This window comes from Dermochelys coriacea, chromosome 10 (genome assembly GCF_009764565.3).
Source record: "Dermochelys coriacea isolate rDerCor1 chromosome 10, rDerCor1.pri.v4, whole genome shotgun sequence".
Classification (NCBI taxonomy): Eukaryota; Metazoa; Chordata; order Testudines; family Dermochelyidae; genus Dermochelys; species Dermochelys coriacea.
In genome coordinates, this window is record NC_050077.1 from 72,930,461 (window position 1) to 72,946,070 (window position 15,610).

The window sequence follows — 15,610 nt, forward strand, 5'->3', positions numbered from 1 at the left end:
CCCCCCGCCCGACCTGACCCTAGGAGCCAGAGGGACCTGCTGGCTCTTAGGGTCTCTGTGCGCTGCCAGCACCTGCAAGCCCTGCTCCGTGGCTCCAGCAGCTCCCATTGGCACCTTTCCTGGCCAGTGGGAGCCACGCAGCTCATGCTTGTGGCGGGTGCAGCACATGTAGAGTCTGGAGAGAGACACCCGCTGCGCCGCTCTGACCCTAGGAGCCAGAGACCTCCCAGCAGGGCTGGTGAATGCAGCCAAGGAAGGGGGCAGGACGTGATGGAGTGAGCGTCTGGAAGGTCTGTGGTGGGGTGCTGGGCTGTGAGGGCATGGAGGGCGCTGGTCAGTGGATCATTTGGACATGCTGATGTGTATTAAGAGTTACCAGCAAGATGGAGGACTGACAGATCTGGAAAGAGTTTATATTGAATGTGCAAATGAAAAAGATTGCAGGGAAAAACAGCAAGGTTAGTTTAGTAGCCTTTGACATTTCAACCAATAAGAAAATTAAATTGCATTTGTAATTACATATCTTATTCTTGGCTGATAATCATTTATTGATCATTTTTTAGGAAAATTTTAAATTTGAAACACAAACTCTTGTTTTTCTTTTTTTACTCATGATGTCTTTATCTGAAAACCCATATAAATTGACACAAATTGTAAATTAAAACTTTTTAAATGTATAAGCATTTTACTCATTTGGACACATTTGCTTCATGGCGCACAAATTTGAACTCTGCTTCAAAAATTTGCACAGAAAAAATCTTCTGCACTCATGGCCTGTCAGAAATTAGAGGGAACATTGGCAGTGGTCCCATTTTGCTCTGAGGGAAGGGGAGGTTACTTCACCCATTTCAGGCAGAAGTTTACTCCTTCCCTCTGCACCTAACCAGCTGCTTTGACCAGAGTGCAGGGAAGGCAGTGCCAGGACTCCTCCCAGTCAGGGGCAGAGGAGCCAGCAGCTATCTCCCGGGTTGATATTAGTTAGCAGAGATGAAACTCACTCCCCTTTACCTTCTCATCAGTTCACCTCTCTTCATTCCCAAAACACATCCTAAAAGCCACTTATTTCCGAATGTGTTCTTTAGTGTGACGACTGCTGTAACCCTTCCACGCATCTGACACCCCACTGGTATTTGCCCCCTTTTATTGCTTTTGTTGGGTCCTTTATAGGAACGGTTCCTAAACTAGGGGCGGCACTTGTTCAGGGAAAGCCCCTGGCGGGCCGGGCCAGTTTGTTTACGTGCCGCGTCCACAGGTTCAGCCGATCACGGCTCCCACTGGCCGTGGTTTGCCGTTTCAGGCAATGGGGGCTGCGGGAAGGACAACGAGCATGTCCCACAGCCCACGCCATTTCCTGCAGCCCCCATTGGCCTGGAATGGCGAACCGCGGCCAGTGGGAGCCGTGATCGGCTGAACCTGTGGACGCAGCAGGTAAACAAACTGGCCTGGGCTGCCAAGGGCTTTCCCTGAACAAGCGGTGCTCCTAGTTTGGGAACCACTGCTTTATAGGGTGTTTTTTTTAAATCTCCATGAATGTGCTGAGTTCTCTGTAATGGTACAGAATGCCCTGAAGGTCTCTACATGTTGCATGTTAATAATTATTATTATTCCACTATACTTTGCCAATAATTCCCCTCCCCTTTTAGCACAAAACTGTTTTATTTATTGTAGCTGTTCTCCCTCAAGTCACAATTACAGTACTGATGGCTTGTTCCAGAATGAAGTGATGAAATCCATTAGTCTGGCAAATGTATCTTCCAAAGGAATCTGGTCCCTATGCTTGCTAGAGTGGTGTCTTTCAGGAAACATTCCAAGAAAACGCAGTACACTGGAAAATCATTCTTTATGAAATTCAGGAATGTTCTTCAGAGAAAGCAGCATAAAGTGTCCAAGCATTTCTTCAGTGATAGCCTAGCCAGGAAACATGAGCCCTTGTCCCAATCATTTCCTATTCCAGTCTGGGAATCCTTAGCAGGTATAACCACACATAGATGAAAAATTTTTTGAAACATTCAGCTGCTGTTAGGGTAGGTGCCGTTTTAATTCTGTGCTGTGACAATGCATGCTGCTTTCTAGAGCCTTTAAACTAAGGTTCCGTTAATTCTAATATTTAACAAAAGAGAATTTGGATATTTAAATGCTTTTGGGTCTATTTGGCACTCCTGAATTATAAGGGATTGCCCTTATATTGCCAGGAGATTAAAGTCTCTTGTGTACCCAAAGGGCAGGTGCAACACACGCATTGGCAATGCAACCCCTCCTTTCATAGATCCTCTGAAGACATGCCTCAGGCTTGACTTAGAAGGGCCAATTACTTGAGAGGCGAGAAGGAAATTCAGGCTCTACACCCACACAATCCTTGGCTTCTATGCTTACACTGCCAACAAAAGTATGAATTAGTGAAAACTGTGTTGATAGCTCTCGCTTCTATCCTCTAGTTCTTGTCCTGAGACCCACCAACTCATTTCCCATAGGCCAACAAAAAGTCAAGAGATGGTAGTGACTTTCCATCACTACTAACATGGACCATACTACCCATAGTCCATTTCAGTACCCGAACGCTTTCAACTTCCATATCGCCCCTTCCTATCGTGGTTGTGTCACGTAGATTTCCCCATAAAGAACTGCATTTCTTTAAACATAACTTCCATTTCCTTTTCTTCTGATGTTGTGAAAATATAAAGCACATCTGTAGAAAACAATCTAGGAGAATTGTACTATAGGTATGTGGGGGGAGGAGGGAGGGGAACCTTCTCTATGTAAAGCCAATGGCAAAAAAAGTGTGCAAGCTTTTCTTTCAACTTCCCAAATGTTCACTTTGCTGAAAAAGGGCTTTGAGGAGAAGTTAGTAGCTGATTCTAGTATGCCTCTATTTAAATGTTTCCAGGAGTCAGGCACCCGAATCCTAACTGCACATTGTGAGAATGTACACCTCAGTCTGGGAGAGCCTGAATTCAGGTACAGGATATTTAAAGGAGTTTTTGTTCTCTCTTTTTTTTTTTTTTTTTTAAATAAAGCACCATACAACATAGAAACAGAAATCAAATGTGCCCTTAGAGATAAGGATAGATTTTTGACTTCACCCTCCTGGTGAATTCATAAATCCCTTGCAGTTTGGTTTTGTGATTTGTTGCATCGTCAAATCTTTCCAAGGAAAAAGTGAAGGCTTTGCACCTATTCATCATCCTAGGATCTTAGGTATTACTGTGACTGTCAGTACATCTAAATTCCCAGGACCAACCTAGAAGGGAAGGAGGATATTGCAGCTCAAGTTTTGGGAATGGAAGTTAGGAAAACTGGATTCTGTTCCCAGCTCCACAATGGATATTGTGTATGACCTGGGGAAAAGATCTCTGGGTTAAATTTTGGGCCCACTGAAGTCAGTGGGAGTTTTGACATTGGTTTCAGTGGGGCCCGGATTTCACCTTTTAGTTTTAGTTGCCAAGCTGTAATAGATAATACTCATCCTACTTGGGGACTATGAGCTAAACTTATTATTAACCACAACATGCTTTGAGATCCACAGATGGAGGAGAGCAAAGCTTTAGTCTTATAATAGGACCTTTCAATTGTGCTCATTTCTTTCAGTAGTGATGGGAGCAAATTTCTAAGTACTTAAGGCCCCCGGTAAGCAGGATGAAAATGCCACCTGCACCTAACACACACACTTTGAATATCTACCCCCTCCCTGGGATTTGCCTTCATTGTTAACTTAAACAGCAAACCAAAATAAACCTCAGCCTAAACTTTCTCTTGATCTTAGCAATTCCTACACTCTTTCCCCTGAAGGACACCCTCCAATTCCTTTTGCCTTACAGTCAAAACTTTTTGTACACCTTGGTAGGATTAATTATTTAGACATGCCTGGTCTGGCTACAAGGAGGAATCAGCAAAATCACTGTATTTCTGTGAAGGATCCTAGTATTTGACATCTTGGTATATACACTCTTCCTCTTAACAGCTTCTAAATCTGGTCATAACATCATGTACAGTTTCAATCACAACTTTCTCTTCTCAGAGTCACAATAAAAGTTTTACAAAATAGCTGTGTTTGAAAGACTTGTTTTGCCTTTTTCCCCGTCTTTCAGCTTGTAAGACGGTGTATTACTTGTGAAAATGGGGGACCAGTAACACTGGCTTGAGGGTGGCACGCTTTTGCAAGGTGCAGAGCAAGCTTCCAGCACGCAGCTCTGACAATGAATCTCACTCCTGACCTACAACAGCCCCTGTTCTACCAGTCCTATCCCCCGCTTGAATCACACATCTCTCTCTCTGCCAATTCTCCTCAGTCTGAGCTACAAGAGCCCCAGATATTCTGGAGCTGGGCCTCTTGAATAGACACAGAGTGTCGTCCAACTGGGTGCTTTTCTTGTCTGTAATGAAAACTAGGTTGAGACCGAACAGTTTTTCATTTTGATACAGACCATTGTTTCAACCTACCTTCCCCATGAAGTGCCAACTAATCATTCAGATTTTCACAAGAGAGGCCCATATCTGATGGGCTTCTCCCGTGTTCTGGAATTAAATCCTGAAATCTCTGGCTTGACAATTTAATGACATTTGCATAATGACATGATGATGCAAACATTATGACATCAAGCCACCACACTTCTGTCTCAAATCAGGGTGTTTAAAGGGAGCAAAAACTTTGTCTAAGCCTAGATTCTTCTTCAATATTCAGTTCCTTCATTGCCATGGAAATATTCTGCACCATACAGGAAAACATCTTTTTCTTTATTATAAACTAGAATGGCTAATTTGTATTTTTATAGTATTTAATCAGCTGAATTCACAAACAACCACATTTTACACTCTGAGACTACAGATAAAACCTGCATAATCATCTCATTGTATAGCGTCTATCTTATCAAGGAAGCTGAAAATGTTTTATATACTAGCAGAGAATACTTCACCTGCCCCTGAAATTCCACCACACAGCAGCCATTCTACCCCAGCAACATTATATCACAAGGTTATTGCATACGGAAGTACAGTTACTCAATTCAAGGGATGTCACATGAGGAATTTAAAAAGTGACCAGATTTTGGTTCTAAGCAAGACAACACACCTAACACTCTTACTCTTTAGGGCTTTTTCTGAAGATCTAATTTATTCTTTATTAATTTTTCAAGAGCTATTTAGTTTTTAGTTTCTCAGAAAGAACTCTGCTGAGAGGAAGGTATCCTAATCAGTGCTTTCCCACTCCTCCTCCCATTTTAAAACAGAATTTCTCTTTCATGCTGGAAACTCCCAGTAAAGTGTGTCAGGCTCCGAGGTATTTGAAGTCACCCTGCTTATATAATTGTTTGACTTCTGTGGTTTGAAGGTAGATACAGTCACATGTTTCAGAATCCAAAAGGTACATAAGCATGCACACTCTGAATGAAATCAAGTATCAGAGGGGTAGCCGTGTTAGTCTGTATTCACAAAAACAACGAGGAGTCCGGTGGCACCTTAAAGGCTAACAAATTCATTGGGCATAAGCTTTCGTGAGTAAAAAACCCACTTCTTCAGATGCATGGAGTGAAAATTACAGATGCAGGCATTATTACACACATTTACAGATGCAGGCATTATTACACACATTATAATAATGTCTGCATCTGTAATTTTCGCTCCATGCATCTGAAGAAGTGGGTTTTTTACCCACGAAAGCTTATGCCCAAATAAATTTATTAGTCTTTAAGGTGCCACCGGACTCCTCGTTGTTTTTACTCTGAATGAGATTATGCCTAGATTTCAGAGTTCCAGTTGTCTTGTTTGTGCACACAAAGCTGCAGAGAATCTGTGTTCCTTATTACACTACACATGGTCATTTAAGTCTCCTCTCTCACAGCAGCTGCCTGTCATCTCTTGGCAGGTAAAGGTCTGATCCAAAGCCTACAGAAGTCAATGACCACTTCCATTGACCTCAATGGGCTTTAAATCAGCTCTAAGGATGTAAGCATTCTGGGGCAGGGACTGTTTTTATTATTATATGCTAGTACAATACCTAGCACGCTGGGGCTCCATCTCTACCTGGGCCTCTAGGCACTACTGCAACACAGGTTCTGCTCTAGCAGATTTTTTTAGTTGATTTGCAGCAAGTGTGTGTGTTTGTGCTTGGGAGGGGGTGCTAGAGAGGAACTGACAGAAGCACCAGGCATCTGAGAAAAACCTCTCCCTCAGCTCATACATGTTTCATAGATGCCTTTACTCTCCAAAAATAGGAATTTCAAGATGAAGGGTCTTTCAAATGGAAGCAATAGTTTTTTCACACAGCCCCTGAGCAACCATGCTTCAATCACAGAATCCCTCTCTCTAAGCCACCACTGGCCTGTGGTCTGTAGCGCCTTTGATACACCACGGTTCAATTCTTGAGTCCCCACTTGGGTAGGCAGCACTTGGAGTGTTAAGAAGGGAGCCCACTCAGCCTCTGCAGGAAAGAGGCAAAGCCAATGAGTGCCAGACAATACTCAATAACAATCTCTCTAGACAATTAAATGACATCGACTGGCTTCTAGGAACGATCCTGGCTACAATACAAGGAAAACTTGGGGTGGAGGAGCCCCCACGAAGAGCGAAGCAGAAATGTGAAGGTCTCTCCAGCCGTGAATTATTGCTCTCTCAGATTCTCACAAAATAGTCTACATATGTTTAGTGTTTGTGCTACAGTCCTTTATAACCCGAAAGCTGCCTTATCATTATTGTGTGTCGCCAATAAAAGCTAAAGGCAACACATTTCTTGAATTCCTGGGATTTTGCACTGCCTGCAAGCATTCTGCAGCAACTCGGTCAACCCCGACAAGGAATGCAGATGACTTTAGAAGACCAGCATTCTTTACAGAGCCCTGTGAGCCCAGGGTGGACTGCCCAGCTCTGATCACTTACAAATAGGTTACTCTTCAAAACGAAAATTAGTGTCTTGTGATACTCATGGATGGGCATGTTGGATGAGCGACAGCCTTGCCAAGCTAGCATTTTTAGCCACTAGTCCTGCTTACCCAGGAGTCCATCCTGAAAGCTTAGCTTAACTGATGGCGGCTTAACTGAGTTTACCACATGGAACTTTTAAAAGGATGGAGCACTTCCACATTGCAATGCAAAAGGAACGGCAACCATACAAAGGAAGCTATGTAGCACTGATTCTGATACACATGAGTATCCTTTAGTCCAGAAGTTATATGCAGGCAGAGCAGCATGGGAGAAGGAAACTAGCAAGGAGGCAAATTGGGGGCTTAGTAGATAGCTCTGCATGTACTATACAATACAGTTTCGGCAGCACAAGCAACGGAGGCAAGGGTCTGCTTTGGCAGCATGTCTTTTGGTATTGCACTTGCCCTGCACTCAGCACCTCATGTCATTAAACAAACGTGACATGATCTGATACTAAGTAGGCTGTGCCTTTCCCCCTAAAATATCCCACTTCTGATTTCATCATTTATAGAAATGGTGGACACTCTAGCACAGGCTGGGCTCCCATAACTACTGTTATTTTTACCATCATGTTATCTAACTCTGTTCAGAGCAGGTCCCTGTGACGACAGTGCTGCACACTGTCAGATCAGGGCTCCTACCTAGCCACAGTGGGAAATTTGGAAGGGAAAAAGGTTAGTGGAGGCAAGGTCAAAGAGACAAAGACAGCTGTTGTAGACACTTCATCATCAGGGACGTTTCACTGTAGAGGAGGTTGTGAAATTGATTATTGTGAATAGTGATACCAATTAATTGCAATGCAGGTGAGATGACATTGCATTTTGGTCTGCAGCCTCAATCGAGTTCCTGGAGGACAAGCAACGCCCCAACTAAAAGGACAGCACTGATCCATCTGGTTCGCCTAATGGCAACCCCAGCAGAAACTGGGTGGGCAAAGAACAAAATAATCTCTGCAGAACCAGTTTGAAGCACGTTACATGGGAATGTGAGGAAAGAGGCTTGCCACTGCCCCTACTGTAGCTGTTTCAGAGAGAGGAAAGATGCAATTGTCAAGAATTGGCATTCTGCATCTTTCACTAGTGCTAACTGTGCTTTTTAAAAGAAAATAAGATACTGTATGTGCTTTGAACTTCTTCCCAAGGCCCATTCTGCCACCCCAAAGCAAACTAATAAAAGAGAGAGTTATTTTACACTTTCAACGAACACATGCAAGCCATTTTAGTTCCAAGCAATCATTCTCTCTCTCTCTCTAACACCCATTCACGCTCTCAAGGAAGATATTAAAATAGGCAATGCTATTTATAGAAAACCAAATTTAAGCAGCAGAATATGTATGAATAAAAAAAAGCTTCCTCTCGACATGACTACATCGAACAGACAGAGAAATTTCTTGCATTGTTTAATATTACATAGAGAGCAGTGTTGCAGATGACAAAGATCTAGGCAAAATGCTATACCAGAATAGTACCCAATTAGTAGTGTGTTTGGGGCTCTGTGATCTAAGTAACAAAGTGGAGCTGAATCCTTTATCTCTACCTCTGGTAAAGAAACACAGATAGGGCTTCACCACTCAGGCCTGGTCTACCCCTAAAAAATCCATGCCCCTAAGCACCCAGTTTAGACACAGCTAGGTCGATGGAAGAATGCTTCCATCAATCTAGCTAGAATTAGAGAATTAACAAAATTAAGGAAGGTGAAGCTAGACTTCTTCACAAAACTAGTCGCTCAGAGAAAAAGATCGGGCTAGTCACTTGCGGGAACCATCTTGCTGCTACAGGTGAGATCAAGGAATTGGGAGAGTGTCATGGTCAAGCCACCCTTCACACCTTTGCATGAAAAGGCATAGTGCACATGTGCAGCCCCAGATGATGCTATTAAAAAAAAAATCTAATCTCTTGCTCATTTGGCACATGTGCTCTGCCAGTAGGATCCACACCGACACTGACTCAAAGAACATTTGTTACACGCACTCAGTTCAAAAGGATGTTTACAGTGCCAAAAATAAGGCTATAGCAATAGCCACAGTTTACAGCAGGCTCGGAAGTGTCTGATTCCCTTCCCTAGGGCAGCTTGTTGATGAAAAGGGAATAAATAATGGAAACAGTTGGAGTTCACAATGGTCTCTTTAAAAAGTCTCCACAGCTGTGGTTGTAAATAGACAGAGCTGAGCCAGTCCATGCTACCTTTTGCAATGGGAACATGAGCCCTGCCTCACTCTGGTCCTGGCCACAATGAAAAGCTCAAGCCTTGTTGCAACGAGTGTGGGGCATCTGCCTTCAGGCACATCCCAATGGTGGCCATGCCATCACCCAGCTGTGATCCAAGCATACCCCATGTCGCAACAAGGCTGCGACAATCCTATCCTCACCCTTCTCCTATCTCCACCTATTACAGTGGGCCACACTCTGATATCCTGGCTCCCAACGAGTAGCACCTTGCTCCACGAGTAGTTTCATTGACTTTGGCGCAAGTAAGTGTATCAGAAACTGAACCGGTGTCAACATTCAAGCTTCCTTCCCCCAGATTCAATGCAAGCATCACTCCTGATGCTCTCCCAGAAGCAATATGAATGCATCGTATTGCACCAGAGAATATTTCCTTGCTTCACCCCCACATTACCGTAGGGTAGCGTGAGCACAGCCCAGCATACTGTGAGCCAAGTGCCACTTCCCCTCCATTGCATTGCGAGCACACGTGCCCATCACTGAGAACATGGCACCTGACGCCCCACTCATCATGCAATGGAATCAAAATGATCTTCAATGCCCTCATCACAATGCAGATGTAATAGACTGCTCTAGTACATGTGATTAGGCCTCACTAAGGGCTAGCTCACTGAGAGCACTGACGCCTCATAAATGCATTCCTTTACCTCAGAGGTGGACGTCTGGACTTGAAAAGGAAGGTCCTGGGTTAAGTCCCTATACAGGGTAAATATTTAAAGTGCCCAACTCTCAATTTCAAATATGACTTGGGTGCTTTGAACAAGCATGGTACCCCACAATGCCATTGTTAAGCAGTCACTTTTCAGAGTATGACCATTCAAACTCAGACCAACTTCTGTGGGCCTCTATGAGATGTAATATTCCTAATATACATATACGAGACAGAGAGAAAGAGAGAATATGAATGAATGTCTGTCTGTAAAGTTTCGCTACAAACTTGGCCAAGTCATTTATGCCAACAGGAATAAACCAAATGCTCAGATTAAATAAAAAGAAGTTGAGATCCCAAAATGCTTGAAGACTATTTCAAGCATCAGGAACAGAATACATAACTACATCGGACGTAACCCTCTGACAATGGGCATAGTTCAAATACCTGCAGCCGAAACCTTTAGTTAACATCAGGCTGCATATTTCTCCATCAGCACTCGACATTTGCTAGGGTACCTACTGTGAATATGTTATTAAAATCTTACATGGGGAAATCACAGCAGAATTTGAATTCTACTATTTGCCTTTTAAACGCAAAATGGATTTTAGCTTTTTCTGATTAACTAATTCTGGAGGGCAAACATTTGTGGATGAACATTTTCATTATGTTGTTTATAACAAGTGCTGTGGGTAACCTTTGTAGTTACTTGTCATCCATCTGAGACCTGTCTCTGTACATTTCCTCAGATTGCTTTTTGCAAATCCGTTGTTGGCATTGTAAAACTAGATAAAAAGATTTTACACGGACTAGAAGAATTGCAGCATGCTGGTGGAAGTCTGCCAGTTACTCTTCACTTGGGATTTGGGGTGTATGAACAGCGAATATAGTGTTTTAAATGTTTGTGTTGTGAGAGGGGACTCGTTAATGAAAGCTCTGTTGAATATACACCCTGCTACCCCCCCCAACACACTCATTATCCTGCCGCTCTAATCAATCACATTTTAAAATTACCCTAAGTTGAACAGACACACCACAAAGTTGATGATGCCTACATCATGCACTAATTAAAAGGGGACCCATTTTGAAGTGAGTGGTCTTAAAATTAGAACCCCTGTAAATTATGTTTGATTCACATACACATTTGCACCCTCTGCTCCACTCCACTCATGTGTGCAGAATATTGAGCCTTACAAGGCTCCTGGCATTGTGTTCTGGGCACATTCATGAGAGGAGTAGGATATGTACTGTGTAGGATCACAGCTTTGGCCCATTTTCTGTGCACATGCTCAAATACTGAGATTAAAATATGCCATTTCCATTAACACTGTCTAGATACTTCTATGTGTCCCTGTCTTGGCAAACAAGGAGCAAGAGTCCTTCCTGTAACTTCATTCACTAGAATATTCATGGAAAATGAACTTAAGACATGAATGCCGCTGAAGCAAATTCAATTGTTTTTTTTATTTGAACAAATATTCATGAACACAGTTGCAGCATTCTAATGTTCAAACAGTTTCTTTCAAATAACTGAACCATATGAAATTCATGTTTGGTTTGTCACACATTTTGTAGCAATTCAGAACACTCAGCTTGTGATTGTTCTGGCGTTCTATTTTGTCTCTCCCCTTAAAATAACACAGTAAAATCCCCTGCCTTTGCAAATTTGAAAATAGGGCATGAAGTAACAATTCCAGGTTGAATTAAAAAAACACTTAAAAAAGGAACAGTGGTTTCAAACAATGAAAAGATCAGCAGGGGTCAGAAAAAACAAGATCTGAAACCACAGTTTTCTCATAATAGAAGCAAGCATCATTAGGTACCTTCCCTTTATAGGAACCAGAGGAAACTCACTATGGAGGACACTGCAGAGGATACAGTATTCTCCTCAGCAGAGAAACCCCCACCGGGGTGGGGGGGGGAAGCAAGAAGCCAGGCAGAAGGATTCCCAAGGAGCAGGGTAGGCTCCTGGTGGGGGAGGGCACTGATGTAGGGCCAGTTAAAAGGACTTCAGTGGATCCTAAGAGAGGTGCAAGAGTGATTAGTTCTGTAGAGAACCAAGGAGCTGGGAGGATCTACGGAGAAGCCAGTGGCCAGAGAACCAAAGGGAAGATGCATTAATCACAGGCTGTGGGGAAGCAGCACAAGGGGGCTCAGAGGTAGGACGTGTCCCAGGGAAACAGAAGCACACTTGAAGAAGTGGACCTATCTACTTAATATAGGCTCCCAGGGCGAGAGCCCAGAGTAGAGGGTTGGGGCCTGAGTTCCCCTACCAGCCCTGGACAAAGAGGCATGCAAGCCCCACAGAAGAAATACTGAGCCCAGGTTAACAAATTTATTTGAACATAAGCTTTCGTGAGCTACAGCTCACTTAGTTCACGAAAGCTTATGCTCAAATAAATTTGTTAGTCTCTAAGGTGTCACAAGTACTCCTTTTCTTTTTGCGAATACAGACTAACACGGCTGCTACTCTGAAACCTGAGCCCAGGTTGGGGCTGAAGATTGACCCCATAAGACAGGCTGAGGAATCGCCCAGGGGGAGGGAGAGTTCTTTTGTGTTGGGATGTTTTCTGAACTTTTAGTTGGACCTTTCTGTTACTGTGGAAGGGGACTGAGCTTTATGTAACTTGGCTGGAGAGCTGAGCCAGAGAAGACCCTAGGAGAGACAGATGGCCTGCAAGAGGTGCTGGAGACAAGGACCCCTTACAGCATCACACCCTGACACAAGAGGGAGTTATGGGTGGTAAGTATACTAACGTACAGAACTGCACAAACACATAAGAAAATATGTTCCCTAGCCTGAAGAAGTTACAGACCAGGAAGGGTGAGGGAGAGGGATAAAACCATCAAGTGCAGGTATATTTATAACATTGTGTTTTTGTAACAAATACACATCGTCATCAATGTACATGTACCCCTCAATCCAACGTATCAGTTGGCTGGATTCTTGTACATATCCCAGAAAAAGTGGGCCCAACGGAGAGATCCGAAGGAGAGGCTAGTGACGTAAAGGATCAGTTCATGTATAAGGGCCAGAGTGGACAAACAGCTATACGCTAAATGAGGGGATACTTCAGGTGTATCCAACGTCAAACTTTGCTGGCTCATAAAAAGACGAAGTTGGATATAAACATTTGGAAGTTCGGCATAGATTTTCTATTTACTTTTTTTTGGTTAACACTATTCAGTATTTGTTAAGCTCTAAACAGTATGTTCAGTGATATACAAGACAGCTGCTGGTATAAGACACTCATGGTCTAAAGGGACAAAGATCAGGCACACAAGGAAATCCAGTGGGAGGTTTTATAGGCCTCCTGGAAAGAGTTTTAGAACATGGGTATGAATGAAGAGAGGACAGGAGAGAGTTCAAGATGTAAGGGGCAACACATGCATGCCTCACGAAGGCACAAAGCTGGCAGTGGAAGAAGGAATTGAAGGGTTATTTCAATATGACGCAACGTTGGGAGATTTACAAATAATTGGTCTGGAAAATGGAACACAGATATAGGCAACCACGGGAATTGGCTGGCATGGCTTACCAGGGTTGGGCCTTATGTTGCTTCACAAGATTATACAAACAACATTTCAAAGGGTAGTATAAGCTACGAATTCTTTCTTCTCAATTAGAATTGCTCTATCTGTGCAGACTACCTGACACATGTGAAGTAACAGACTGACTTTCTTCGTGTTGCGAGAGAGATTTTGGATAACACGCTTAAAACACCCAAGTAAAGTATTCCACAGCAAAATGCCCACTGCAATTCTTGGATCAGCCGCCTTAGGCAAATATCCTATAACCCTCCAAGAAAAGTTTAAACAAATTCAGGGATTAAAAGAACACAAATCCAGGGCTCCTTGGATCTGACAAATATCCACTGAAGCCAATGGGAGTCCTTCTATTGACCTGAATGAACACTGGATTAGATCCTCTCTAAATTCTTAAATGTAGCCAAAAAATGTATTGGGTGGGAGCAAATCTATCTACCTTGACTATCTGGCATGATTTGATTTTTGCATTACCCACATTACAAAAAAGGAATTATGCTTCCAAAAAACACACACTCCTCAGTCATCAAATATAGAAGATGGCCCTGAGGGCACTCCCACACTATAATAAAACTCTGTCAAACTATGTTTAATTACAAACATTGGTAAGACAGGTTCCCTACTCCAAAGTATTTAAGCTCTAAAGTAAAGTATCTAAAGCAAGATAAACAAAGACAAGATGTAGGACAAGAGTGGAGAACAGGAAGAGTGTGGGTTCATGAGCAGGACAAAAATCAGGAATTTGATGCTTAAGTCCCTTTTCAGAAAATTGTACCATCGATACTCATTTCATGATTATTTATTGTAGTTCTTCTAAATAAACCTCAGTGTCATGAGAAATAAGTTGGAGTTTTGTCTCCTTTCCTTTTGAGCTGTGCATAATGCTGTTCAAAAACTAAGGTAAGAAAATTCAACTTATTTAATGCGGTGATGGAAAACAGAAAAAAAAAAATCTTTGTAGTAACCCTAGACTTAAAAGCAAAATACTAATCAAATAGAAAGTTAACTTGAGCTTCCCGCGGATCCAAACTCTAGGTTCTCAAAGAAGAGAGGATACAGCGCAAAAGCCAATGTCCATCTTTGCCTTAATTCTGAAAGTCAATTTGTTTTCACAGCATGGAACTCGGTTTAGGAGGGATTTAGCTGGTCTTTAGGCTTTGGGTTGACCCTCTGTGCTTTGAAAGTCAACCATATTCAATAAATAGCACAAATACATGATAATGTAATGAACCGGCACTAGGTATACCTCAATGCCCTCTACTGGATTACCATGTGAGAGGAGATTAAAAAAAAAAAGTACCATTTACTTTAGAAGAGACATAACTACAGAAATGATCAATATGTGCATGGAGAAACTCAATCTGGTACTATTTCTTCACTCATGTAATAAAGGGAACAAAAATTAATTAAATGAGAAGAGAACAAAGTAAACAGAAATGCTTTACACACAGTTAACCCTGTAGGACTCTCTACCAAAATATACTATAAGGCAGGGATTGGCAACCTTTGGCATGTGGCCCGCCAGGGTAAGCCCCCGGTGGGCCGGGCCAGTTTGTTTACCTGCCATGTCTGCAGGTTCGGCCGATCATAGCTTCCACTAGCTGTGGTTCGCCGCTCCAGGCCACTGATTTTACAGTTTCCTGCTAAAATTATCACTTAAAAAAATTTCATGTGCAGCATTTCCTCAGGTGATGTTTGCTTCCCAGCTGTATCCGGTCTCAAGCAAAACAGAACCACATGCTGCCACTAGAATGCAAACACAGGGACGTTCATTCAGCAGCAGCAGACATGAGACTCTTTCTGCCATGAGAGTAGATTCATGTTTTGAAGATTTTGTTGGGATTTTCAAAAGGACTCAGTCTGGGCCTACTACTACTTTCACCGACTTCAAAAAGGAACAGAGTTAGGACAATCCTAAGCCACATTTGAGTGTAAAACAGACAAATTTAAAATTACAAGCATAAAAAGAATGGAGATGGTAAAATTGATGGGCTTACCTTTTTTCCAGCTCTGTGGGGAAAAAACGTCAAACCAGATAACTTGAAAATGACTTTAAAAACAAAACTCTGCTGCCTGAATTTTTTCAGAATCCTCAGATCCTAGGCCTTTAGGCACAGCAGCCACACAGTGGGACCCAAGGGGTTGCTATGGCAACAATCTTTAAAAGATCAGGTTATCGTGCTCACTGCACCACACCAAAGGGGGGAAAAAAACAAAACAAAACAAAACAAAAAAAACAACAACAATGGGTGATGAAAGCCAACCGAGTGTCACTGAT

The 15,610-nt window shown here is 42.7% G+C and overlaps 1 protein-coding gene across 9 annotated transcripts in view; it reads right to left on the minus strand.

Annotated features, from left to right (window-relative positions):
* AKAP13 (A-kinase anchoring protein 13) overlaps positions 1 to 15,610 on the minus strand; it is a 339,098-nt gene that overhangs the window by 248,073 nt on the left and 75,415 nt on the right. The gene's annotated exons all lie outside the window — the stretch shown is intronic.